The sequence below is a fragment of the Rutidosis leptorrhynchoides genome, chromosome 9 (genome assembly GCF_046630445.1).
Source record: "Rutidosis leptorrhynchoides isolate AG116_Rl617_1_P2 chromosome 9, CSIRO_AGI_Rlap_v1, whole genome shotgun sequence".
Classification (NCBI taxonomy): Eukaryota; Viridiplantae; Streptophyta; class Magnoliopsida; order Asterales; family Asteraceae; genus Rutidosis; species Rutidosis leptorrhynchoides.
In genome coordinates, this window is record NC_092341.1 from 37,968,750 (window position 1) to 37,995,264 (window position 26,515).

The following is a 26,515-nucleotide window of genomic DNA, read 5'->3' on the forward strand; positions in this document are numbered from 1 at the left end:
GCCCACACACTCTCATGGGCCGACTTAAAGAAAAAGATGATCACCGAATACTTCCCGCGCGAAGAGACCCGTAAGCTCGAACACGAACTAAGAACTTTAAAAGCGGTCGGGAACGACCTTAAGGCCTATAATCAACGATTCTCCGAACTTGCTTTGATGTGCCCAAATCTTGTGAACCCCGAATCTTTAAGGGTTGAACTTTACATGGATGGTCTCCCCAAGAGCATCAAACAAGGAGTAATGTCATCCAAACCCGCTAACCACCAAGAGGCTTTGAATATGGCCCGCCAATTGATTGAAACAGTGGACGAAATTGAAGTGCCGGCACCTAAAGCCGAGGATAAATCGGGTGACAACAAAAGAAAATGGGAAGCCCCCCAATCAAGCAATTACAACAACCCCGCCAAGAAGCCCTTCATCCCCAACGGCAAGAAAGGTTATACCGGACACCTACCGTATTGTAACGAGTGCTACAAACATCATTTAGGTGAATGTGGCAAACCATTTTGCTTGAAGTGTCAAAGAAGTGGCCATGTAGCCCACGATTGTAGGAATACCGCTCCCGTCGCCCAAAAGGAGCACAATGCACCCAAGACGGGTGTTTGTTTTGAATGTGGCCAACCGGGTCATTTTAGGAGTGCGTGCCCAAACAAGAAAATCAACCCCAACGCACGCCGTTGAACTTTCAACATCGACACCTAGGATGCCCGAGACGACGATGGACTAGTCACGGGTACGTTTCTTCACAACAAACAGTATATTTCATACTTATTCGATTCGATTACCGCTAGATGTTTATTAACCAAGTCTTTGACTCGTACTCTCTACATTCCATTTTTTTTTTTCTTCCCCTAGATATTACTTAGACGATTTAAGTGACCAACGGAAAATATTGTGTGCCTATAAATTTTATTGGAGGATATACGTTAAGACTTTTGACTTGACACCTATAGAACTAGGGAGCTCGGAACCTATTCGTAAAAAAAAAAAAAAAAAAAAAAAAAAAAAAATATGTTTCCCCATCATCTTGTATAGATTATCGTGAACTGAGTAATTTTCGGTTGGAAACCGATACCCTCTCCCTCGCATCCATGACCTCATGATTTCTTGCATGAATCCCGTGTGTATTCCAAAACGACCTCCGTTCCGGTTATCATCAATTGGGGGTTAAGGGAGACGATGTCTCCTGAGTCTTTTCCGAACTCGCAACGTTAGTTGTAAATCCCTCTTAGTACCATTCGATTTATCCAAGGCTCGTCCGTATTCATGAACCTCCTAAACCACGTATGCAACTTATCTAGACAAATCTGTTATCACATTTATAGATGACATCTTAACTTATTCGAGTAAAGAAGGAAAACGAACAACATCACCATCTTACGCTCGAACTTTTGAGAAAAGAGCAACTTTATACCAAATTCTCCGAGTGAGAATTTCTGTTGAACGAAGTCCAATTTTCTAGACCATGAAGTTAATGGTCAAGGCATTACAATCAATCTCGAAATCAAGCCACACGTGATCATGAAACTCTCTCAACTCAGACTTGTATTCGTAAAATCTTAGAACTCGCCTGTTATCACCGAAGATTCATTTCTGACTTTTCTCGTGTTACCCGACTTTTAAACTCGTTAACTCACTAAGGGAAAACTTTAAACCTCCCCGTGTTCGAACCTTGAGCGTGATTCTTCACACCAACATTTCTAGTTAAAATCGTATAGCAACAGATGGAACTCAAACATGGAAATATTTCTACATGAACGCCGAAAGGCATACTCTCTCGACTCAAAAATTAACGTAACTAAAATTCGTTATTTTGCACGAAGAAGTCGAATACTAAATTGTGGATCCGATCAATTTTCTCGTCATCACGTACCACACTACACACCTCTGATATTTCACCGTTACCGTCTGATATTACTGGAACTTAAGATAACACACAATCCAATGATACTTCACTCTTCTTTGACTTAATGTCATTGTGTTCCTGATAATCGGCCAACTATTATTCAACCCCGAACTATACAATTACGTGTACTATCTCGTTTCTCTTTCAGGCTTCATTTTTTTTACAACTAGAGGCACGTTATGGCAACCTCGAGATGTAAGCTCATCCTATTCAAAGTCCTCATTTCACTCCTATCCTCATCGCTCGCATTTCCGTTAAGGAAACTCCTTGTAACATTTCTCCATGGATAGAGAAACTCCTCATATTACATTAGTATTCGCCACGAGGGTGAATAGTCCTAACGAACATTTTTCGAACCCTAACTGACTTGTTCAAGCACATCTTAAAGAGATTCTATTCCAACACGGTGTATCTTTGTCAATTATCCCGTATCGAAATACTCGCTTCACTTCTAGAAATCTTGGAGACCCGCTTAGACATGAGTACCGCGTACCACCCACAAACCAACGAACCGAGAAAACGAACGATTTATGTCTTGGAAAGACATGTCACAAACTGGTATTGTCACCTTTAGTAGTTCCCCTTACTGCGACAGCTATCACTCGTATATTAACGCAGCACTTCCGAAACCCTATATGACCGCAAATGTCATACCCCTGTTCATTTAACCAAAGCATGCGGCAAGCAAATCGCCAAATCTGAACTCCATCAAGAAACAACAATTGAGATAATCCAAGTCCGAGAAGGGCTCGAGACGACCCGTAGTCGCCCAAAAGAGTCATACCAAACTTAGATGAAAACCTCACAAATCCCAGTGTGTAACCGCGTAATATTGAGAAACCGCACCTTGGAAAGGTGTAATCCAATTTGATAAATCGAGAAAGGCTATATCCGCAATATCGAACCTTTTGAAACCTTGGGGCGTATTGGAACCGCTTCCTATCGTTTAGAACTTCCGACTCAATTAAGTTTCCGTTTACCTTACATTACGAGTAACAAACTTAGAAACGTGTCCTGCGGAACAGGAGCGTACAATCCTGCTAGATACATCAACTATCGATGACAACTTCTCTAAATAGGAAAACCAGTTGAAACCGGGGATCGTAAAAACCGAACCTTAATGTAACGTAAAACCCTGACTATCCAAATTCATGAGAACCCTCAAGGACGTACTTTCACTTATTCATTGCATGGACAACATAAAGTCTCGAGTAAGAGATATCGACTACTACTTCCAACTAAATTTCGGGACGAAATTTCTTTTGAGGTGTGGATAATGTAACATCCCGCGTTTTTCCGTTAAATTTAATTTTAACACCGTCTTTTTTTTTTTTTAAAACATAATCTTTCGTATTTAAATTAATAGTTTCCGTGAGTAACGTTCATTATATTCCCGCTATTTAATTTTGACATCACCCGTTTACTCGAGCGTTTTAAAAATATTCGTTTGGTTAATTCCCGCACCCGACTACAAACATGAGGGACTTAAGTTGACAAGTGGGCAAAGTGGTGACTAGGTCAACTAGTCAACCACTTCACCTCCTCCATCCATTTCCATCCATCTCCCTCATCTCTCTTTCTCTCTAGCAAGAACACACACACACAACACCCAATTCAATCATTCATCATCTAAATTCGATTTAGGAGGCTTACAACAAAACAAATTACATATTTGGAATCCTCTCTTCATCCTCTACAATTTGATACCAACTTCATCTCGTTTGGGTAACATTTCTAAAACTCTAGATTTCTCTAAATTCGTGTTTTTGATTTGAAATGGTGCTAGTTAGTGTCTATGGCTCAAGTCTAACATGAATATATGTTTGGTTTGCTCGATTTGTTGTTTTTGGAGTAACTAGCATGAACTTGAAATGGGTTTGCTTAATCCTTGATTTTGGATGAGTTAATGTTGTTAGATTGTTAAAGTGCATGTTTTAATTGTGTTACTAGTATCACTAGCTTCGTTTTGATGCGTAAGTTGATTAAGAAAACTTCAAAAACATGAATATTGATTTTGTGATGTTTGACTAGGGTTTGATAGTTCTTGACATGAACTTTTGATGCTTGAATGCCATGGAATGTTAATTGTTAGTGATTAGTTGTAATGTATGCTTAATTACCTTCGAAACGGCATATCGTATGTGTAAATTGGATTCCCGAAACTTAAAATGCAATTGATGAACTTGAAACTTTGAAAATGGACTTTTAAACGATCACTTGACGAGAAATCGGTTATGGAAAATGTTGTTTTTGTTTGATGAAACATGTTTAGTTGTGTTCCTTGTCAAAAGAGCTTTCCAACGGTATAAGATATGCTTCCTAATTGTTTACGGTTTGAGTTTTGCGTTTGTTTGAAATTTTACCAAGCCTTGAACAAGTGAAACAGGCCAGGGACCAGGCCACGGCCATTGTCGCGCCGCGGAGCAATTTGTCGCGCCGTGGCCCAAAGGGTGATTTTAGAACATGTTTTTCAAGCTTTCTGACCTTCAACATAGGCATTTGTCGCGCCGCGGAGCAATTTGTCGCGCCGTGACAATTGCCTGTTTCATCCGAACTTCAGCAAACTTGTTTTGGCCATAACTTTTTGACCGTAACTCCGTTTTCGATGAATCAAATATCGTTGGAAACGTAATAAGATTTCCTTTCTAATGGTAAGGTTTTGAAATGTCAACTCAAACTTTATTACAATCGTTCTAACATGCTTTTATACTTGATTCTTGCATGAAACTTGACAACGTGATTCACATGCTATACTATTCGAGTCGTAACGAGCCATAGGACTAATTGAACACATTTCACCCGACCTTGTGTCGTAACCGGTTAATTGATATAACTTACTTGTTTAGGTCAAGGCTAAGCAACTTTCATGCACACGTTTACTTGTTGAAGTACTTTTATACTCGTGCACTCGAGGTGAGATCATAGTCCCACTTTTTCAATCACTTTTATTCTTTACATCGTGGGCTGAGAAACACATACATTTCATACTTATTTACTTTTCATGCTTTTACATTGTGAACAAATACGAATACAAAGATGCATACGAGTTTGAACAAAAGTCCTCAATCCAATTATCATTAGTTCCACTTGCAGGGTGTAAGTGTAAGCGTGTAATTATGTTGTGTGGCCATACGGGTTTAACAAACCCTCATTCAGACGGTTCGCTACCGTTAGTGAATGAAATATAATTTCAACAATGTATAGTGTAAGTTCTAACACTAAATTCAAAATTCAGAGGGAAGATTCGGTTAAGCCTTGATAATTGGGTGCTCGTGATACAAATACTATTTTGGAATGTGAATGATTCTGGTTGAGCAATTCTTAAAGAACCTTGTGGTTCAATACAATTTACTTACTAAACCTATGATTTCACCAACGTTTTTCGTTGACAGATTTCTATGTTTTTCTCAGGTCTTGCACGATATGTGATACATGCTTCCGCTCATTATTTGATACTTGCATGGGATGTCGAGTATACATGCATTTCATGGAGCGTCTTTTGACTTTACTTTAAACCGTGTCGCCTAGATTTCAATCGTACTTATAACGTTGTAACTTAACTTTTGGTTGAACAATTCTTGTAAACTTTGAAACAATCTTTATTTTGAAATGAAGGCGACATATTTTGGTCAAACGTTATCTTAAAGACTTATAATCAGGTAATGGGACCCACGTAGCCGACGCCGTCACTTGACGATTTGTCGGGGTCGCTACACTTATGGCCCAAAAGCCCGAACGAAACCCGAAACGCGAAAACACGCTTACGCGATTAAAAATCCGTAGAGATAACATTTACGCGACTAAAAATAAATATAAATACTATATATAATAATATGACCTTAAAATATCATATTTAAAATATTTAGGATTTAAATATCCCAAAAACTCGACCGTTGGTTTGAAAACCGAAAAGATTCTCCGGATAGAAATCCGCGACACGTAGAAAAGTATAACTCAAAATATGAATACAAATTTTCACATAACACATAATAATTAATATATATATATATATATATATATATATATATATATATATATATATATATATATATATATATATATATATTATAAAAATAATAATATAGGTCATAGAAATGGCGTAGCACGAATAACAGTTAACGGTCATTAAATAATTAATGGTAAAAGATAACGAAAAAAGTAGGGTCGTGACAGTACCTTCCCGTTACGGAAATTTCGTCCCGAAATTTAAGCAGGTGCAGGGGTTGACTCAGCATCTGGGAACAAATGCGGATACTTCTGCTTCATCTGATCTTCACGCTCCCAAGTGAACTCGGGACCGCGTTTGGCGTTCCATCTAACCCGGACAATAGGAATTCGGCTCTGCTTAAGAGTCTTAACTTCTCGATCCTTAATTTCAATAGGTTCCTCAATAAAATGAAGTTGCTTATCAACATGAAGTTCTTCCAGAGGAATAGTTTTATCGGCTTCAGCCAAACATTTCTTTAAATTCGATACATGAAAAACATCGTGAACAGCACTGAGTTCTTGTGGCAACTTCAAACGATAATCCGCCGGTCCAACTCTCTCAACAATCTCAAACGGCCCAACAAAACGAGGACTTAACTTTCCCCTTTTACCAAAACGGATCACACCCTTCCAAGGTGAAACCTTTAACATAACACGATCACCAACTTGGAATTCCACATCTTTCCTTCCCCTATCGGCATAACTCTTTTTCCGACTTCTAGCGGTTCTTAACTTTTCCTTAATCTGTACAATCTTCTCGGTAGTCTCATGAATAATTTCTGGACCTGTGAGTTGAGCATCCCCAACCTCATTCCAACAGACAGGAGACCTACACTTCCTACCATACAGAGCTTCAAACGGTGCGGCTTTAATACTTGCATGATAACTGGTGTTATAAGAAAACTCTGCTAGCGGCAAATATTTATCCCACCCATTACCAAAATTAATAACACACGCTCGTAACATATCTTCTAACGTCTGAATGGTCCTTTCACTCTGACCATCTGTCTGAGGATGATAAGCGGTGCTCATATCTAACCTAGTTCCCAAGGCTTCCTGTAAGGATCGCCAAAACCTCGATACAAATCGACTGTCTCGGTCTGAAATAATGGATACAGGAACACCATGCCTAGAAACAATCTCCTTCAAGTACAAACGAGTAAGCTTCTCCATTGAATCTGTTTCCCTAATCGGCAAAAAGTGAGTCGACTTAGTGAGTCGATCTACAATCACCCAAATAGTGTCATAGCCACCCGCAACTCTCGGTAACTTAGTAATAAAATCCATTGTAATCCCTTCCCACTTCCACTCGGGAATTTCAGGTTGCACCAAAAGTCTGGACGGTTTTTGATGTTCAGCTTTAACTTTAGCACAGGTCAAACACTTAGCCACATACGTAGCCACATCACCTCTCAAATTAGGCCACCAATACAGCTCCTTAAGATCATGATACATCTTTCCTGAACCAGGATGAATGGAGTACCTAGACTTATGAGCCTCATCTAAAACAAGTTGTCGCAGTTCACCAAATTTCGGAACCCAAAGACGTCCTGCAAAGTATCTAGTACCATCTGCTCGTACCTCAAACTTCTTAGCCATACCTCTTACGTTCTCATTCACAAAATTCTCTTCCTTTAAGGCTTCTTGTTGTGCCTCAAGAATCTGCCTTGCGAGGTTTGTTCTAATTGTCATATTCAAGGCCCTAAACCTGTGAGGTTCAGCCCTTTCTTTACGACTCAACGCATCTGCCGCAACATTGGCCTTACCCGGATGATATAAAAGTTCACAATCGTAATCATTCAACGTCTCAATCCATCTTCGTTGTCTCATGTTCAACTGTTTCTGATCGAGGATATGTTGAAGATTTTTGTGATCTGTGTACACAGTACTCTTGACCCCATACAAATAATGTCTCCAAATCTTAAGCGCAAAAACAACGGCCCCCAACTCTAAATCATGAGTTGTATAGTTCTGCTCGTGAATCTTCAATTGACATGACGCGTACGCGATAACTTTCTTTCGTTGCATCAAAACACAACCAAAGCCTTGACGCGAAGCATCACAATAAACAACAAAATCATCATTACCCTCAGGTAGTGACAATATCGGAGCGGGAGTCAACTTCTTCTTTAAAATCTGAAAAGCAATCTCTTGTTCATCCTTCCACTCATACTTCTTCCCCTTGTGCGTTAAAGCAGTCAGAGGTTTCGCTATACGAGAGAAATCTTGAATGAACCTTCTATAGTAACCTGCTAATCCTAGGAACTGACGAATCTGAGTAGGAGTTTTCGGAGTTTCCCACTTTTCAATTGGCTCAATCTTAGCAGGATCAACTTGTATTCCTTGTTTACTAACAATATGACCAAGGAATTGAACTTCTCATAACCAGAATGCACACTTAGAGAACTTAGCGTACAACTCTTCTTTTCTTAACAGATCGAGCACTAACTTCAAATGTTCTTCGTGCTCTTCATCACTCTTCGAATAAATAAGGATGTCGTCGATGAACACAATAACGAACTTGTCCAGATAGGGTCTACACACACGGTTCATGAGGTCCATGAACACAGCAGGTGCATTTGTCAATCCGAACGGCATAATAAGAAACTCAAAGTGACCGTAACGGGTGCGAAAAGCAGTTTTCGAAACATCAGATTCTTTAACACGCAACTGATGATAGCCGGAACGAAGATCAATTTTAGAATAAACAGATTAACCCTGAAGCTGATCGAACAGATCATCAATTCTCGGAAGGGGGTAACGATTTTTAATAGTAAGCTTGTTCAACTCACGATAATCAATGCACAAACGGAAAGAACCATCATTCTTCTTAACAAACAGAACAGGAGCTCCCCAAGGGGACGAACTAGGACGAATGAAACCTTTGTCCAACAACTCACGGAGTTGACTTGACAATTCTTGGAGTTCGGAAGGCGCAAGACGATAAGGAGTACGTGCTACAGGAGCAGCACCGGGAACAAGATCAATTTGAAATTCTACCGCGCGTTGCGGCAGAAGGCCAGGTAAATCTTCGGGAAATACCTCGGGAAAATCTCTAACAATATGAACATCACCAACGCCCTTCGTTTCTTTATCGGAATCAACAACATGGTCCAGAATCGCATGACAGCCTTTGCGAAGATGTTTAAGAACTTTCAAACAGCTAATAAGATTTAACTGTCGGCATTTCTTATCTCCGAAAACCATCAGCGGCTCTCCAACCACATTAGTAATACGAATAGCTTTATCATAACACACAAACTCAGCACGATTCGCAGATAACCAATCCATCCCAATAACAATGTCAAAACTACCAAGTTCAATCGGTACCAAATCTACCTCAAAATCTCTACCAGCCAAACTAATGTTACATTTACGATGCACAGTCTTAGCAGTAAGCACTTTGCCATTAGCTATTTCAACAACATAAGTATTGTCTAAAGGAGTTAACGGTGTTTTGATTTTTGGACTTAATTTACTTGACACAAAACTCAAATCAGCCCCTGAATCAAATAGTACATAAACTGATAAATCGTTGACCGAGAACGTACCCGTAACAAGTTTAGGATCTTCCTCAGCATCCCTGGCGTTAATGTTGAACGCTCTACCACGTGCAGTCTCTGCAGTCTTCTTGTTGAGACAGGCATCACTGAAATGCCCCGGTTTCCCACACTCGTAACAAACTCTCTGATTACCACCATTATTCGACTTTCCATTACCATTACCATTCCCACCTTTATTACCAGCATTATTACCATTATTACCACCTGCAGCAGGAGTAGCAGAACCCGAAAGAAGCACCGTACAATCTTTAGCAATGTGTCCCTGTTTGGAACACCTCTTACAAGTAACGGTACAGTAACCATCATGAGCTTTGTAACATCGAGGACACACAAGCAGACTGTGGTTATTCGAACCAGAAGTATCCTGCTTTTTCTGCTGACCTTGGCTTTGATTGCGGTTATTATCTCACTTTCTCTTCCCATTATCAGCTTTCTTAACAGTCTCTTCACTGGGTTCGGTTACAGCAGCCTTGCTTTTTCTCAAGATCTTATCATTCAACTTATGAGCCATAGACATCGCGGCCTCAATTGTCTGAGGCTCACTAGACTCAACCCCATGCTCGATTTTCTCAGATAATCCATCAATGTAAGTTTCAATCTTAAGATTCTCATCAGCATAAACATTAGGGCACAACAGAGTCAACTCGAAGAACCTTTGCTCGTAGGCATCTAATTCGGTGCCCTTCATTTTCAAGTTCTTAAGTTCAACCTCTAGCTTCTTAAGCTCACCCCGGGGACGATAGCGGGTGATCATTCTTTCTTTGAAATTATTCCAAGTTAAACCATAAGCCACATTATTTCCCAAACTATTAACCAAGTTGTTCTACCAGGTCAATGCACTATCCTTAAGAGTGCAGTTAGCAAAACTAACCTTGTCCTCCTCTCGAACTCGGCTAACCCTGAAAATAGAATAGATTTTCTCGAACCAGCGGGTAAGTCCTATGGGTCCTTCCGTACCACTGAATTCCTGTGGACGACTTGCCATGAACATTTTGTGAGAACATCCCACCTGATTGTTGTTATTTGCATTAGCATTAGCATTTGCTGCCATAGCAGCAGCTATCCCTTCGGTGATAAGTCGTTGCATACGAGCTTCGTTGGACTCTCTAGGAGGCATGATCTTCAAAACAGAATAACACAACTGTTAGTACTAAGAATAATACCAGTGTTATAAAGGAATAGATCGAACACGAAAAGATTAACCATTAAAATAATAGTCAGTAACCACTATGAGTAATGACATGACAGTTATGATTGTTATAGAAATAACCACCACATGCATACATATTTTATGATAACATCATACAACATACATAGCACCTAACATACATGATCTACATTATGCATAATATAACATGCCAAGAGTCACAACATCAGAAATAAAATGTGATAATGATAATAGATGTCATAAAAATAACCATCCATACATAATGAAAAACATCCCATAACAAAACCTTAATAAAATCCTCGGCAAAACGACGTACATAACCCAAAAATGTATGTATGAAAGGACATTAAGTCTTATGAAATAAGTAATCAATCATGAATCATCATATCACATCTGCTTAGAGCGGGTATGATAAGCTGGGCCGGCATGAGTCTCGGCAGGAGGCTCATACTTTCGCAACTTTCCTTTCACTTCTTCCAACTCTGCCTTCAAACCACGAACTGTGCTCTTGAGAGCCTCGAACTTAGCGTCAACTTCACGGTTACGCTTACGATTCTCGAACCCAACATTATTCTTGAAGCTAACAAACGAATCCATACTAGCTCGAATCTGGTCCATCATCTCGTTATGCTGCAAAGTACGCATACAATCACTAAGCGCATTAATACGCGTCTTGTCGGTGTAAGCTCTGTTCATGTGAGTGAGAGTGGAAAAGTAGTAGTGAACGGGATCATCGATCAAAGGTTGATCAGCACGGCGTCTTTCAGCAGCCGAAGGAGCAGGAGCACGAACGGAGTTGTTGCTCGAAGTCGACATCTGCAAACAGTAAAATCACAAACCATATACCAAAATAGGAATAAATGCTTACGATATATCTCAAACGAAATGAAATGCATAATAATGCTATAGTAAAAGGGTCGGGCTGTAGACTAGACTCTAATGCACCCTAAGAACCACGGGTTGATCATATTAAGACCGCCTAGTTCCCTACAACCAGAGCTCTGATACCAACTGTGATGGCCCCGTCAAAACACTTAACGGCTCTGTCACTTGGTCCCACAGCTTGATCGAACTTAAATGAATTTAACAAACGACATTGCATTCTTTTATTTCAAAAGTTTCCCAAAAAGGAAAGCATATCAAAACATGTAGTTTAAAAGTAACCCAACATATTAATTAACCAAAGTTGACATGAAACATTGTCAACAAATCACAAGTTTAAATTATCCAAAAACAGAATGCAAGCTTAAGTTTCATAAATTGTTTCATTAACATCTGCCCAAATGCATGCAGACTCTTCTAAACACAGCGGAAGCATTCACATAAACTCGAGTACCTGTGAAAACATGCGAGTAAACTGTCAACACAACGGTTGAGCGAATTATAGGTTTAAATAATTGAATAAACTTTAGACCACAAGATTTAAAAATGTTAGAAAACATTAAACATTATTCCATTATCAATGAGCCACCTGGTAACCACTTAACCCTTTATTTACCCTTGTCAAACACAATAATAATATACACTGTACAGTGTATCTACAACAAAATACGAAGTACTAAACATTCCGATTATAAATTGCTAGCGCAACTAGCTCAAAATGGGGTTGTCAAACCCGATAGATCTATCCATAGGATTCGCGTTCACCGGTAGAAACCAATGATTAAAGTTACCAGACTAGGGAATATTTTTGTCCAACTCACAATGAATAATTCAAATTTAATTGTCACTTGTGTCTAAACGTGAAATAAAATGCATGTAATCACATCCCAAAAATATACTTTGAAAAGTATGTAAAAACGGGACTATAACTCACCTTAATAGTAACGAAGTAACCAACACAAATAAGCGAACAGCAAATGAGTACAGTGATCAGGAATGATCACAACGCCGACATATAAATAAAGCAGGTCGATATAAATAACTAACTTAGGTCAAGTCTTAGTATGATAGCTATTGTACATGTTGCAAGTAGTCATAGAACAATACTCTGCATACATCGGTTTGATCGGAACAGCGTACGAACACACACTTTCTATTTTTAGAAAGTTTCTATTTTTAGCAGGTTTCCATTTTTGGAAAGTTTCTATTTTTGGAAATTTTCTATTTTTGGAAAGTTTCTATTTTTGGAAAGTTTCCAAATTTAGAAAGTTGCTATTTTAGGAAGGTTTATAAGTTAGGAAAGTTTCCTTAATTAGAAAGTCAATAAAAGTCAACTGAAAGTCAAAGTCAACCGAAAGTCAACTCAAAAGTCAACCTTGGTCAAACATAGTCAACGTTAATTTTAAAAGTGTAAGTTGTAATAATAATGTAAGTTATAATGTTTATTAAGGTTAAATATGTCTAATTATGTCATAACATAAGTTTAATTAAATTAAAATAATTATTAAAGTTGATGTATGTTTAAATGATATAATTAATATAACATAAGTATTTAATTAATTAATTAAATATTAGTCATAATATAAGTATTATTAATTAATAATAAATTTTAAATCATATCATAGGTATTATTAATTAATAATGAATTATTAATCATATCATAAGTTTCTAATTATAATCATTAAATCATAAGTATTTAATAATTAAATTATAAATAAATAATAACTAAGCCTTATAATAATTAAATAATTAATTAATCCTTATTATAAATCTTATTATAATAATCTCATAATATAAGTTTAATACTTATCATAAGTATTTTCCATTAATAATAAAAGTATTATTAATCACAAGTTTAATTAAAATGTTACTTAAATCATAAGTAATAATTAAATGATATAATAAATATATATATCATGAGTCTTAAAATTTTAATAATTACTTTTTGTATCATAAGTAATTAAATGATAATGAAATTCATTATTTATATCATAAGTTTTAAATCAAAAGTTCATCGGGTTGCATCTTGAGCCCCGGGTGTCGGTTTTCGGCGAGCCTTATATATATCTCCGCCTAATCAAACCACCCGACACTTTGGTACACTCAAGAACACACCAAGAACAGTCCACAAGTCGTGGTGATCAGCCATGACACCACTTGAAACTTCAATTCAATCAAAATCGTGTTTTAGCCATAACGGGTGATTCGTGGCTCGAATTTAGATGACCCGAACATGAAAGTTCATCCCACCGTTAATCCTAACACACTAACACACCCTAAAGTCACCAAATATGGTCACAAAGTCGGACCAAACCTGGTTCATATCAATATTACATTTTAATTTTAACAAAATACCATTTTGATCATATCTAGGGCTCCGGGAATCGAAACGACATGAATCCTGTGATGACCCGGGAATTTCCGACCAAATTTAAACTTAATCTTTATATGATTTCGACACGATAAGCAAAGTCTGTAATGTTGAGTCTCAAAATAAAAATGTTGGAACTATATTCATGAATTCATTTACCTTTCGACTGCTCTCGACGATTCACGAATAATTGTTTGTAAATAAATATGTGTATATATATAGATTAGTAAATACTGTATAAAATATAATATTAATATATCAAACTTAATTACAAGTTATAGTATAAGTTGTTATTATTATTGTCACTTTCATTAATATTATTAACATTAATATTAATATTAATATTAACATCGGTGTTATTAATATTATTGCTTTAATATGAAATTTGATACATGTAACTTGTTACATTATTATTATTATTTTATAAATATTATTATTATCACTAAAAATCATTATTATTATAAATAATACAATATGTTATGATTATCATGAATAATAGTGTTATTATCTTTTCTTTTATAATTAATTTTCTTCTTATTATTATTAGTCTAATTTTGATAAAAATTTTATTAATATTATTATTAACTCTATTATTATTACTATTATTATTATTATTATTATTATTATTATTATTATTATTATTATTATTATTATTATTATTATTATTATTATTATTACTATTTATTATTATTAGTATTCATATTAAAACTAATAATATTAATAGAATATATTAATAAATTTAGATTATTAATAACAAATATATAAATACTGATGTATATATAAATCTAAATATCGAAGTACGTTTTCAATTGCAAATTACTTTCCAGCTGTAGAAGATTTGTTGTCGTACCAATCAGTGTTTACTCACAAGGATATATCCAAAATTTGTTATCTATCACAATCAATCTATATTCTATTTTCTCTGTAATTGATTTCCTGTCTAATTCATGACGATATCGATTGCAATACATAGTAAACGATCACTTTATGTTATAGATAGAATTCACTCAGTTTCTTCACCCTCAATCTTAACTATAACTACCTGCTATCACATTTTCAACCAAAACATCGAAATTAAAACAGAAAGAAACCCAACATCTTTTTTCTTCAACCCCTTCTGCAAAGTATGTTTATAATTCAGTTCAAGAACCAAGTTGTTACTACACCCCTTTCTTATATTTTCTTTTCGTAAATAAACAATAAACCTCCTCAAAACATGCTGTAAATCGATCATCAAAAGCCACCATGAACACCCTTACTACAACCATCACCTTAAACAAACCACCACCTTTCTTCATAACTCTTCGTGATGAATAATCATCATCACAACCCGATAAACCTGCTGCTACAAACGTGTTCTGTTACGGACTTAGCCACCACCACGTAACCCTTCATCACTTTTTACTCTCACCCTTATTACTCACAACTCGCGTAACTTTACTTGCATTATATACTCCGTAAGCCATAACGCTCATCATCTCCCTCTCTTCTCTCTCCCTTCTTCTTCTTCTTCATGAAATCTCCAAACACCACCTTTAATCACTTAAATACAACTGCTATTATTCTATCGATATTTCTGCTTGCTGACGGGGCCAAAAACCAATCCAAAACTCTCATTAATCCAGCTGTAACGAATGGAAGCACCTCTGATTTGATCTAGGCGAATAAAGTGGAGGTTGTTATGTCTTTTCTTCTCTTTATGGCCGACCATGGAAACTAAAATAAGGGACGTACAATTTTTTTTAGTAAATTATAGAACCCCACATAAAAGGTTGATGATGAGGCTTGAGTGATGTATCCACTTTCTATTATATTATTCAAAAACAGAAACTTTTAAGAGTAATATGTTGGCCTGTTTTCCCCACTTGTTGACTTCGAGTTCTATCATAAACAAACAGGTCATCAAGTTTTTGTTAATAAGATCGAGAACATGCAGATACATTGTTGGACCGAATGCTTTTAATTTCCTAGTTGGGCCGTTAATTGCTAGGTGGACTGCCATGATTATATTTGTTTGGGCCGAGTATAGGATTAATTGTTGGGCCTTAAAATCGTTTAGGTCATTGGGCTAAATATTTGATTGAGTATTGGGCCTAGTTGCTGTGCTCGTATACTGCAGCCCCACCTATCTATATATGTTACCACTTCTGCTGCAACATGATATTTTGTATGATGATGATACAAAGAATGGTATTCTAAGGATGGTGATAGTGTTAATTATGATAATGATGTTCATAAAAGAAGGATGACGGGTTGATGATTTTGATGATGATAAAGTAAGTTAATGATGATGATAAAGAATGATAATGATAGTATTAAGATGATAATTATAATGTATGATGATTAGAGTTACATATAATTATGATGATGGGTTGTAAGTTTAAGGAAGAAGAACAAGAAATAGAACAGATAAAGATATAGGAATAAAATGGAAATTTAAAACAGAAAGACATATTAGATCAGATGGATAGGTGTGTTGGTGTTAATCAAAAGGTCGCGGGTTCAATCCTCGTCCGTGGCAAATTTTTTTATTTTGGAAAAAGAAGAAGAAGGACAGTTAACATGTTAAACAAATTTAAGTATGGTTACTATGAGAAAATAAGAAATAGAGGAGTGGTTTGTGGTGTTATTGGGTTAGCGGGAGGTCACGGGTTCAAACCCTAGCTTGGGCATTCTTTTTAGGACTACTCCTTTGAGGTAGTTACTTATCTATTCATTTATTAATCATCTTATTACTATTATTATAAGTATTAACATATAAAATTTTATTATTAGTATTATCATTAATTTAGTATAATTATAATTAATATTTTAACAAACAAAAGATACTTAGATAAAAATATATTTTACTACCTAAATCATGACTATATTAATATTACATATTATTTTCTTTAAAATGTTATCTATAATTATCTTACATTAAATAATTTACATAGCATATATAAATATATTTTTGGGTATATATAATCATATAAATAAATACTAATATATATATATATTTTTTAAAGAATATAAAATAAATACATTTAATTAAGTTACTAATGAAACACATAATTTATTAAAATAACAATTAAATCACTAATAATATATAAATTTGTTCGATTACCATTATATGTGTTAATATATATAAATGATATAGGTTCGTGAATCCGAGGCCAACCCTGCATTGTTCAATATAGTCATATGTATTTTTACTACAAAATACATTAGGTGAGTTCATTTGCTCCCTTTTACTCTTTACGTTTTTGGGCTGAGAATACATGCAAATGCTTTATTAACCGTTTTACAATATTTATATGCGTGAGTTCATTTGATTCCCTTTTACTCTTTACATTTTTGGGACTGAGAATACATGCGCTACTTTTACAACTGCTTTATTAAATGTTTTTGAAATACATTTTGAACTGCGAATACATGAAATGCTTTTATAAATGTTTGACGAGATAGACACAAGCAAAACATTTCTCGAATGAATTATGTGGACGTGATAATTGCCACCATTGAATTATGTGGACGTGATAATTGCCACAATTGATATGAATATTTTTCCCCTGATTATTATTGCTTGATAACCTAAGAATTAGGGAACATCACTAATTTTTAGAATTAGTGCACGCCTAATTGACGCGAATCCTAAAGGTAGCTACCGGGTTTAACACTCCCACCCAGAATGTTCACTAGACGGAAGATCTAGTGGGCGTGGTGTTTAGTACTTCGAAGTTTATATGATTATTATACATAGGAGATGTTCTGTTTTGGGGATATTATTATGCGCATTATATGTTAAGGTCGGTTACCAAGCCAAGCTATGAAAGCAATGAAAAGTGAATGTTATGTATCGAGAGAATGATTTTATACACAGGTTATGTGTATGTTATTTTTGTGCACAAGATATGTGTACGGTTACTAAGATTTATGAAAGATGATTTCGTACACGAGAAAGGTGTACTGTATTTAAAAGATATCGCATGTACATTACAGATGGGTATAGGATTCGGGCCCATTTGTACCATGCAGCATTTAAATCTTGTGGTCTATCAAAATGATGAATTTTATTGTTTTATGATAAACTTATGAACTCACCAACCTTTTGGTTGACACTTTAAAGCATGTTTATTCTCAGGTATGAAAGAAATTTTCCGCTGTGCATTTGCTCATATTACATGGAGTCGTTCATGGCATATAGAGGTCAGAACCTCGCAATGGGACCAACTGTTGAAGACTTCGTCCAGATGGATTAGGACGAGATATTTCAAATCCGGAGTCTAAAGTTAATGTCTTGATGAGAGGAAATCATCTAACTACTTTATTTTCACTTTTATATCAGTCACAATTCCAGAATTAAACAAAAAGCTGCTGTCCCAATTATATCAAACCGAAAACATTGTATTCGAGTAATTCTACGCATACAAACACCATTACAACAACAAGTAATCATCATACTATCAATATATAATCAAAATACAGAAAAATAAAGAAAAATCAAAAGTTCTAGGTTTAGGGTTTATACCCTAAACGAGAATCAAGAAGTATAATCGGGTAGAGGACGATTAGTAGAACGCGTTTATGTAAACCAATTGATGATCCAAGCAATATTGAATGATGATGATGATGTTTTGTTGGTGTGGGGCGACGGCAAGGAGAGGAGGAAGAGGAGAGAGCACAAAGAAATTTTAGGTTTTGGAAATATTGATGAAAAGGAAAATAAAATCACAAAATGAGAAAACAAGGGAGTATTACTCCCTCCCTTGGTTGTTTCGGCCGAACCAAGCAATGGGGTGGGCTCCATTAGCCCAAATTTGCTAAATGTTCAATTACTTATGGCCCGAAAGCCCGAACGAAACCCGAAACGCGAAAACACGATTACGCGATTAAAAATCCGGAGAGATAACATTTACGCGACGAAAAATAAATATAAATACTATATATAATAATATGACCTTAAAATATCATATTTAAAATATTTAGGATTTAAATATCCCAAAAACTCGACCGTTGGTTTGAAAACCGAAAAGATTCGCCGGATAGAAATCCGCGACACGTAGAAACGTATAACTCAAAATATGAATACAAATTTTCACATAACACATAATAATTAATATATATATTATTATAAAAATAATAATATAAGTCATAGAAATGACGTAGCACGAATAACAGTTAACGGTTGTTAAATAATTAACGGTAAAAGATAACGAAAAAAGTAGGTTCGTGACATCAAATACCACCGTGGATCCTGTTGTTCCTACTAGAAAATCATCTAGAAATATAGTCCCTCCAAAGCATCTTGAGGATTATGTTGTGGATCCTACTGGTTTGCCTAAACCTAGTTCTTCTGCTCAGACACATGTGTCTGACTTTGCTATAGCAAATTACTGCTTCTTTTCTTGTTTTCTTTCACTAATTGAGCCCATAGAAGTATATGAAGCATTAGCTGACAATGATTGGGTTGAGGCTATGACTGAAGAATTGACAGAATTTGAAAGAAATGATGTTTGAGAATTGGTTCCAAAGCCTGCTAATAAAACTGCAATAGGCACAAAATGGATTTTTAGAAACAAGGTTGATAAAGATGGTATTGTAATCAGAAATAAAGCAAGGTTGGATGCTCAAGGGTACAGACAAGAAGAAGGAATAGACTATGATGAGACTTTTGCTCCTGTTGCTAGAATTGAAGCTATTGGACTGTTTCTGGCATATGCTGCTCACAAAGATTTCAAGGTGTTTCAAATGGATGTGAAGAGTGCTTTCCTGAATGGTAAATTGCAAGAAGAGGTGTATGTGAAACAACCTCCTGATTTTGTAAGTAAGAAATTTTCTAAGCATGTTTACAGATTGAAGAAAGCATTGTATGGTCTGAAGCAAGCTCCCGGAGCCTGGTATGATACCTTGTCAACATTTCTTCTAGAAAAGAACTTTTCCAGAGGAGCCATTGACAAGACTTTGTTTATCAAAAAGGACAAAGGTGATGTGTTACTAGTTCAAATTTATGTTGATGACATTATTTTTGAATCTACTAATCCACACTTAAGAAAATGGTTTTCTGACATTATGTCTGAAGAGTATAGAATGAGTAATTTATGTACTTTAAACTATTTTCTTGAGTTGCAAATAAAACAGAGTTCTGAAGGCATTTTTATTAACCAAAGTAACTACATTTCTGATATGTTAACTAAATATGGTTTTAAAAATTGTTCTACTTTAAGAACTCCAATGAGTGTTTCTGAAAAGCTTGATAAAGATGAATCTGGGAAACTCACTTGTCAATCAACCAATAGAGGTATGATTGGATCTTTGATATACTTAACTGCTAGTAAACCTGATATAATGTTTGCTACATGTCTTTGTGCACGTTACCAATCAGATCCTAAGGAGTCTCATTATAAAGCTGTGAAAAGAATTTTTAGGTACTTAAAAGGTACCCCTAACCTGTGTCTTTGGTATTCTAAAAACTCAGGGTTTGATCTAATTGGTTACACAGATGCAGACTATGCAGGTTGCAAATTAGACAAAAAAAGCACTTCTGGTGGATGTCAATTATTAGGTGGAAAGTTGGTTAGCTGGTCCAGTAAAAAGCAAAATTCAGTGGCCACTTTCACAGCAGAAGCTGAATATGTAGCAGCAGGAAGTTGTTGTGCTCAGTTACTTTGGATACAACATCAACTTTTGGATTTTGGGTTAACATTGACCAAAACTCCAATAATGTGTGACAATGAAAGTGCAATTGCTATTATTGAGAATCCAGTGTTTCACTCCAGAACCAAGCATATTGAAATCAGGCATCATTTTATAAGGGATTGTGTTGAAAAGGGCAAAGTGTTTTTAAAGCATATTGACACCAAGGATCAATTGGCAGATATTTTCACTAAAGCACTTCCTAAGGAAAGACATTTTTATCTTCTTGGACAACTTGGAATGTTAAATCCATCAATTGAAATGTTGTCCAATGATGATACTCTCTAAACTGTTGTAAAAAAAAAAAATTAGAGTTTGGATTACGTCATATTCAGAGTCTGGATGACACCATGTTATTTAGAGTCTGGAAAGGTTTACTCTGTTTGTGTATTTTTACTGTAAACTTGTTTTCTTCTTTGGTCAATAAAGGTTTTCTTTATTCGGGTTTATAAAGTAAAAAGTTAAATTTTGAAGGGGGTTAATGGTAATTTTTTAAAATTTTTGTGTCAGAGGTATTTATATTTCCCCTAATTTTCTTTCTTCAAAATCTTCTTCAAATTAATCTTCAAACATAAACCCTAATCCCTCTCATTCGATCATCATCTTCTTCAAAACCTCTCTCGGTTTTCATAATTCACTCGTGTTCTTGCAAGTTTTTGATTGAAGCTAATGGCAAATACGAAGTTCATTCCTTTTGTTCTTGTTCCAACTGATAACATGATTAGGGCAAAAGAAATTAGAGGAGAGAAGGATGTGCAGGTTTCAGCTAACAATAGGGTTGCTTGTGCTACTATTCCTGCGAATTTTGCTAATGAAGGGTATGAGGATTTGGTATTGTTCATGCGAAATCATCCTTTAAAGGAGGCTTTCTTCAAGACAACTATCACGTTTCCAGAGATGTTAGGCGAATTTTGGTATACCTGTGTTGGAAACAAAGAAGCTAGATCTATCACTGGTACTTATCGAGATGGTAACAATTCTTTAACTATTACAGAAAATCATTTAAGAATTGCTTTGAATCTTCCTGTACAAGATAACTTTGTTAGAACTGTATCAAGGTCTGCTGTGAGATCTTGTTTTCCTATGGTTGGTCAGCCTGTAACTAATTCTTCTGTTAAGATTAGTATGTTCTCTCCAAGGTGGATGTTTTTGTTATCGAATGTCATTAGAAGTTTGAGCTTCAAATGTGGTAGTCTGACTGAGGTTAATGATTATGAGGCACATCTGTTTCATGCAATAGTCACGGGAAGGAATATTGATTTTGCACGTTTAATCTTCAATGAGCTCTTGGTTCTCACTGAAAAAACTCCAAGAGATCATAATGTGCCTTTTATCAGGTTTTTAAGTTTAATGTTTGAACAAGCTATGACACCTGCTTTGTATGATGGGCTTAAAGTGTTTCGTGTGTATGAGTATACTTTTATTCCAGAATGTAGTGTCAGAATGTTTCACAGCCACATTGTGAATGATCAAGAGGTAGCTCTTACTCTTGCTATGTTGCATTGGGTTAATCTTGGCCGTGCAGACCAACCTACAGATTCTGAGCAATCAGGGTCTGCAGGGGCATCTTCTTCAGAATCTGAGCAATCAGGGTCTGCAGGAGATCACAACAATGGTCAACCATCTTTAGAATTTGAGCAATCAGATTCTACCCCCACACAAACTCCACCCCATGTTGTTTCACAAACAGAGCAGGCTGAAGACATGGGTGAGGAAATCCCACCTCACTCTAACCCATCTTCACCCACTGCTGCTGAGCAAATTATCCACTTAACCCACCTTATGAACCCACCAGTTCATACTGAGAATACCACCATATCTAACACCTTAGATACTACAGCACTTGTGGATTCACCTCAAAAATTCACTAGGAAGAGTGCTGCACGTACTGCTCCACCATCTCTGCTAGAGGTTGGTGAGAGGAGTGCTTTGACCACACCTGAACCTGGTAGGTTAGTTAACTTGGATACCCACATTACAGTCACTGAGAAAATCCACTCAGTTGACTTACATGAAGAAGTCCCAATCCTGGACTCAAATAACCAAATTCAACAACCTACTGAAATGGCCAAGCCAACTGCTAACCCAGACTTAAGTCTGCCACTACCCACCCAAAATATTCCATCCTTACACCTTCTTGCACAGGCTGCCAATATCACACTCATGTCACAGGGTGAGATACAGGCCTCAAAATCTTCTATGTCCAAAGATCAGCTTTCTTTACAACAGGAAGGCTATGAGGACATACCAACCCTACCCTTATCTTCTGGCACTACTTCTCAGACTGAGGCACCAGTCACCATGGTTGGCCTGCATCAGGTTTTGACCAAGTTAACTGAGGAGTTTGATGACAAGCTCTCTGGTGTGCAGTCTAAGATTAATAATCTTAACTTTAATAATAATTTTGTTTCAAAAGATGAGCTGATGGAGGTAAGGAGGTTGGTTGGGGATATGCAGGGGTTGACTAGTACAGGAGGTTCAGGGTCTGTTACAGAAATTAATCACAGGTTGGCTGAGCTGGAGAAAAGAATGGTTGGTGTTGATGAACTGAGACAATGCTTTACTGGATTTGCTTCTGATATTTGTTCTCTCAAAAATCAACAGACTGAAATTTGGAAGGTCATATCTTCTCTGCCTTTAGATGATGTCAAAAAGGGGGAGAAAAGAAAGAGGTCAGATGATGCAGGTACTGCAGATGCAGATTTTGCAAGTGTTGAGGGGGAGCAATCTAAGAGGACTCAAATTGAGGAGGAGCATCAGGTTGAGGGGGAGAATATAACTGATAGGGGTGTTGGTGATACTCAAATGGTTGCTGTTGGTGGTGCTGGTGATATTCAGGAGAGTTCTAGTGCTGTTGTGGTTGCTGCTATGCAAAGGACAGAGGGTGATCTAAGGGCTCAGATGAACAAGAGATTTAGATTCAGAAGATATGAAGGTGATGTTGTCAAGGTTGAGGTTGATAAATCTGAATTTGAAAGTGTAACTCTACTGCTAACAATGACACACTTACCAGATAGGAGGTTAAGAGTTAAAATAAATCAAATTGTTCGTTTGAGTTTTTGTGAGTGGAAAGGCATAGCTGTGTGTATCAAGGAGTATGCAGGAGATCAAGTTGTTGTGAAAGAAGTGTTGAAGAGAGTTTATATGCTGGTACATTTGGTGTTTGAAGAAGGGTTTATAAGTTTTAAGGATTATGAGGTGTTTTGTGGAATGTTTGATCTAGAGATGAAAGAAAGAAGAGCTAAGGGACATGTTGAAAGGTATGCTGTCCCTGAACATTTAGAGTTTGTTGATGATAAGTATGTTGAGTATTTGGATGGTTTGATGTTTAAGACAAATGAAAATCAAAGGATGTTGATTAGGGTTGATCAGTTTAAAGGGGCTAGTATTGAGATGATCAGTTTATTATCCAGATGTGAGACAGAGCAAACTTTTCCTTTTAGGGTTCAATTGTTGAATCACTTGTATAGCAAGCTAACCATGTTGAAGAAAATTCCTCACATGAAGAACAAGTGTAAGCTTATCGAAAAGGAGTATGCTAAGGTGGTTAATTAGGTGTACAGGTTGTTTTGACATCATCAGATAGGGGGAGATTGTTGGGAAAATGAAAATCTGATGAGTCAAAAGCATGCTAGAGTTTGGAGATTTAGAGTCTGAAGTTGTAGACTCTGATGTTTACTGAAGTCAACGGTTTGAGATTTCTTGATGCCTAAGCTAAGGAATATTCTGGAGATATGTTTAAAGTTTAAGAAGATTTGTTTTGATTCGGTTTTATCTCCAGAAGATTAACTTTAGAGTTATTTGCATATTAGTTTAGTTTTTAAGTTTATCTTTACCTTATTTATAGCTAAGTTGTTTTGGAAACCAAATCTTTAGTTTTGGTGTTTATCTGTATAAATAGGGTCGTATGGTTTGCTTTGAACTTGTATCTTTGCACGATCAACATTATCAATTTTATATTTCATTATCGTGTTCTCTCAATTCTTGCACTAATAATTCTTATTTATTGTTTAATTGAGAGTCTGGTGTTCATAGTTCAATTACTGTGAACTATAAAATATTACAGAGTAGAATATTAGGATTGGCTCAACCTAACTGTATAGATGGGCTCGGTTCATCTATAAAATTGGATTGAGCCAGTCCTAATATTCTAATAATGAGTATATATACTTACCAAAACTCCCAATGGAGCTACAAAAACACATAGCGAGAATACAAGACAAATCCATCCAACTATCACACCACGAGTAACTCCACTTGCAAAGATTTGAGTGACACCGATTATTAATCCAAATCCAAAAACTATTAGCAATACGATTAGCTTTAAACATTCCATCTGCAAAACAAGGATTAAATTTATTATTACAAGTCCTTAAATGATAACTGTCATTGATAAATCTCATTGTAGAATATTGATCGTTACATACCCTAGCCTTCTTTGGTGCATAGAAGAGAAAGAATCCAATGTAGAAGGTTTCAATGAAACAACCAACTGAATTAATGGTGATTAGAAGCAAGACATCGCTCTTGAGCAATGCGTAATATATCCAAAGCATTGCACTGAATAATCCCACCACGTAAGGTGCCGATTGAAACCCCTCCGTAGATTTCTTTTTGTACACCTTGTAAAAAGTCGGTCTGCATTTATACGAAGTTAAGCATCCAACGTTAGTAAAGATATGATCTATCACGAAAAAAGAAGATACTATTACTAGATAGAATATAAGAGATGTACGCACATTGGTGCAAGAAATACCATAAATGAAACAACATTACCTGCAAAAATTAGAAAAGGAAGTTGTTAGTAACAGATTAAACGTGTAAACGGATAAGACTTTTTCTGTTCAGTTCCCGTGAGGATATCATGACGCTAACCACTAGATTATGTTATGATAATAACATAAAAAAATATATAGACAAAATGGATGGAAAAGGAGAACTCAAAAGTGAAGTATATACCTAGAAGGCCAAATGCAAGAGTGAGATGACCTATATTCCAAGTCATATTTCTTAAATGGTTACTTATAAAACTATCTCTCTGTTTCCCTTTTTAAAAATGTAAGTGTTTTGTAAGCAATGCTATTTTTCTGTCTGTATTTCTCTTGTTGTGAGTCCTTACAAGTGGTGCATAAGATATGGTAGAGTGATCCCCTTATATAGGAAACGATGGTTGAGGTTGGTGGGTCCACCAATACTAGAAGATAGCAGTCAATTTTCTCATTTTGATTTAAAAATGAGACTCGCGCAAAACAATTGAAGAATAGCGGATCACTAGTGGAGCTTTTGATGTCACCCACCCATCCAGTTGCGTTACTTTAGAATTACTTTAGAATTAAATGAACTGAGAACTAAATAATACACAGTATTTACTTTTATAACTAGGTGAGGAACCCGCGCGATGCAGCGGAAGAGTGACATTCTCGTGGAGGGCAACTAAAAAGAGCAAACCAATTCAAAAGGTGACAAACTAACAAAAACATACATAGTATTTTTGCGAAGGGTGCAGAAGTAACACATATATACATAGCTTGTTTGATATTTGCAAAAGGTGCATAAGTTGTATGAGATACTGGTACAAAAGTTAGGCTCTTTCAGAAATGTTACAAAAGAATAAACTGTGATAGTAGTTGTCACTGGCTTCATATCAATGGGTATCGAAGTTTATTACTCGCTCGTTCGACCGGATGAGGGACAAAACATCGTTACTGTATATGATTCTGTAAAACAGTCAGCCTGCAAAATCTTTTCAACACACAACAAATAATACATACCATTATGTTGTAACGTCAAAAAAGGTCGAATGATGAAGTACTGCACTGACAATATGATTCGAGAGTTGCACCAACTGATACGGAGTATCATTGTTGGGAAGCAAATGTCAAGTTGAAGAAACACAGCAAAAGCAGATATCAACCCTTATTATCCAATAACTTAAATACATATTAACACATAAGACTAAAGGG

General features: G+C 36.1%; 1 pseudogene; it reads right to left on the reverse strand.

The window, feature by feature from the left end:
* LOC139867962 (bidirectional sugar transporter SWEET14-like) overlaps positions 1-25,557 on the reverse strand; it is a 56,002-nt pseudogene extending 30,445 nt beyond the window's left edge.
* Between the last annotated feature and the right edge of the window lie 958 nt (positions 25,558-26,515).